The sequence below is a fragment of the Myodes glareolus genome, chromosome 25 (genome assembly GCF_982192425.1).
Source record: "Myodes glareolus chromosome 25, mMyoGla1.1, whole genome shotgun sequence".
NCBI lineage: Eukaryota > Metazoa > Chordata > Mammalia > Rodentia > Cricetidae > Myodes > Myodes glareolus.
In genome coordinates, this window is record NC_142050.1 from 18312304 (window position 1) to 18316321 (window position 4018).

The 4018-nt window shown below is 37.8% G+C and overlaps 1 pseudogene; it reads right to left on the minus strand.

Annotated features, from left to right (window-relative positions):
* Window positions 1–799: 799 nt before the first annotated feature.
* LOC125411145 (large ribosomal subunit protein uL18 pseudogene) lies at window positions 800–2650 on the minus strand (annotated as a pseudogene).
* Between the last annotated feature and the right edge of the window lie 1368 nt (window positions 2651–4018).

Below are 4018 nucleotides of genomic sequence, written 5' to 3' on the forward strand. Positions count from 1 at the left end.
ATATCCATCCAGTAACATTTTACATTTTATGTTGCATTTAAAATAAATTAAGGGGGGCTGGAGAGATGGCTCAGTGGTTTAAGAGCATTGCCTGCTCTTCCAAAGGTCCTGAGCTCAATTCCCAGCAACCACATGGTGGCTCACAACCATCTGTAATGAGGTCTGGTGCCCTCTTCTGACCTGCAGACATACACACAGACAGAATATTGTATACATAATAAATAAATAAATAAGAAGAAGTGTATTTACTGTCTAAAAAAATAAAAAATAAAAAAATAAATTAAGTTATAGCTTCCAGCTCTGTTCATAGCAAAATTAAAACTGATATCATCAATGCTGAAGGCGATATAGACTGTGATCAATCTAACTCGCTGTTGTAGAAATGCAGAAGTATATTCTGTATATCACTGGAAATTTCTTAGGAAGTAACTGTGGTTATCACACAGTTACGTGAGGTCACTGCCACATGTTTGTTTTAGAAAAATAAAATCATTGTTTGGGTGCAGGGGAGATGGTTTTGTGGTTCAGAGCACTTGCTGTCCTTTGGTGTAAATATATTATTTTTAAATTATATAATGTTAATAGTATTCAGTGAAGTAAGTATTAAATTCTTTCTTTTGAAAACTGTTCCATCATTATAATAGATGCTGCTATTGGAAATCCTGTAGAAAGCATAAACACATTCTACAATATTTAGGCAAATTCTATGACACTCATACTTAGAAAACAAGTTACTTTATTGGCTCCTTGATCAAATATGTTTATTGTCTTTATGAAAATATCTTCATAGAAGACTGCTTTAGCTCTCAACATCCCATCCCTGAGAACTGATGAAGCTTGCCTTCTTTTGAACAACCCAATCTGTCTTCTGGGCAAGGGATATTTTAGTATAGTTCCACCTCTTGTTCACTTCTCTCAGGCTTCTTTCATTGGCTGGGTCCTCTTGGGTAGAAGCATGAGCTTTCTTCTGCATCTCCTCCATGTCTGGAGTTACATCATCCTTTATGTACTGAGGACACTGTTTCTTATAAATATCTTCATCTTCCTCTGTTAGGTAATGCAGGTAGCCTGCAATACTCTGACTCATACTGTACTTCGAATGAATTTCTGAGTTGAACTCCTTACTTTCACAATCATAACCAGGGAATAGATTGGTACTGTGAGGAATAGACAAGCTTCCATCCACAGCTCCTTTCAGAGACCCAGAAAACATTATTACCAGTTATAATTAAGGCAAGACCTGCATCCAAACAGCAACAAAAGACACCAGACTGACTATTAATGCTTTTCTCCCATTGTATTGATCTCCAATCAACTCCATTTGTCCTTCATAGATCTTGTCCATGCTAAACCTGTTTAGAAGCTTGTGGGTCAGTAGCAACCCAGTATAATAGGCTGTAACATAATCTGTAGGGCCAGTTCTCACACTGTATTGTGATAGTTCATGTGCATACGCTGCACAGACTATCATATCCCCTTCTACACGGGCATATGCAATCTGGCAGATAATATCTCTGCTCATTACAGAAACTATCATTCTGTCTTTAGATGTGTTGTGCTTACTTCTGTCCTGAATCCCCATTTGTTTCCAAGCATAGTAGTCAGTTTTACCCTCTGTCCACTTTCTAAATCTCACTTGATAACTCTTCAAGTAAGTCTTATTCTTAACAGCATTCACAATTCCTGTCCTCTGGAACCGAAATTCACAACCACCGCTCCACACAGTTGGGCAAGTCTGGCGGCTCTAGGGGAAAAGGACTGGAGTGCCATGTATCAGATCGCTTTGAAGGGTGATGTAAACAGGAAAGAAACTTTCAATGAGTATAAAGTGACACCGTGCAAACTTATACCTCATTGTGAAGATTGTTCTGCTTCTGCTAATATTCTTGTCAGCTTCCTTAACTGTTCTTGATGTTTCTCTTTACCTCCTCTGAAGCAATCATCTCAGACAAAATGCTATTTCTTAGGAAATGATGTGTGATAATATTTTATGCTATAGATATTGTTCTTGCTAATTTCCTGTGCAATCTTCTTACCTGAAAGAAAAAGCTGAGTAAAAACAACAGAACATGAATTAATTTTGTCACCATTTTCCTTTAGCAGCAGACTGTATGAACTCATTTTGTCACATTTAAACTCTGTTGAAGCAGTTAATGCTATCTGTCCAATATATGAATGCCAATTTTATGGGAGAAAACATGTATAAGGTTTAGAGTAAAATGAATAAATATGTATATCTGCCTCTGTACCAAAGTCAAAGATATAAAATTATGCTTAATAAATTGTGAATTAAATCTGACCCTTTACTAAGGTAGGTTTCAGAGACCATGTATTGGGCATATTTAAAGTCTCTTTAAAAAAATGAAGTGATTAAAAATCATGGTTATGAGGATCATAAGATACTTTCTTTAAATAAGTATAATGAAGAAAATGAAGAAGTCTGTAATCACTTCAAGCTTAGGGATAGTACCTAATGGTAAAAAGTGAAACAGAAACTGTCATTGGCTCAAGAAATAAGACAAACATCTGGAGAAATGTTCCAGTGGTTAAGAATGCTTACTTACTCTTCCAGGAGACCCAAGTTCACTTCACAGTTGCCATGGGTAGGGTATTCAAACTCAAGAATTCTCTGCCCTCTAATGAAGTCCATAGGTGTCCACTCACAAGTAGCATATATTCACACATATACATAAAAATAACCCTTTAAAAGAAATGAAAAAGTAAACATGAAAGTTATCACTGTCCTTGGATTACAAAAAAGAATATTGTCTCAATGATCACCCTCCCTAAGGTGGTATACAAAGTCAAATGACACTTATATGAAATTCCAATGATATTTGTCAAAAAAAATCTACCTGTTTTTAGGGAATCACAGAAATCTCTAGTGGATAGAACAATCTTGAAAGAAAAGAATGAAGCTGAAGCTATCACATTTCATGATGCACAATGTAATACATAGTTATAGAAACCTAAGCATTAACACTTTCCCATGAGAACATGAGTGATGGATGTCTGGACAAGGACTACTTGACTAGTATCAGGAAGATTTGTGGGCACAATTCTTACTGTACAGGAAAGTAAAATAAAATCAGACAAAGGAGGTGGCACCAAGAAGTAAGATTATATCTACAAAAAGAAACAATCTATAGAGTAAAGGTCAAACCTACAGAATGGGTGAACATATAAAGAACATAGAAACAGCCCACTGCTCAATTTTATAAGAGGATAAAGAGTAAGTGGAAAGGAAAATTTATTCTTATGCCAATGCTTAGAATGTTCTATGCAGGCTACAAAAGAGAAACATGGACTCCAGAACAGCCACAAAACCTACAACATGGAGCCCTCAACCTACAATACGTCCTGCCTGTAAGATGTGTGGGACAATGGGGGCACAGAACATGTGGGAGTGGTCAAGCACTGTTCGGTTTAACGTGAGACTAATGCCATAAGGTCATGAGAGGGAGTCCTTGCCCTACATTGCCTTGATGGCTAAGAACTGGAAACTGCCTAACTCAGAGAACTAGAGTAGAAACAAAAATGACTGGCAGAAAAAGGAAATCTATAAAATGACTCCTAATGATATTCTAAAATACTCATAGAACAGTGCCCTGTCCACTTGTCATCAGAGAGGCTTCCTTCAGCAGCAGATGGGGGTAAGTATAAAGACCCACAGTCAGACATTGTACAGAGAAACTCTAAATTGGACCTTGCCACTCAGTTCCTACGGTCAGAGATAGGGGAACCCCAAGGAAGAGGGGAAGAAAAGATTGTAGGAGTCAAAGGAGATAAGGGACACCAAGGGTCCACCAAATCAACTAAGCAGGGCTCATGTGGATGCACAGAGACTGAAGGGGCAAGCATCCGTCTGCATCAGGTCTTGTTTTTGTGGAACTCCTAACAGTGAGAGTTGGTGTGTCTTTGACCCTTCTGCCTCCTTTTGGGCCTATTTTCCTCCTGTTGGGTTGTCTTGTCCAGCTTCAATGTGAGGACTTTGGCCTCATCCTATTGTATCTTGTTT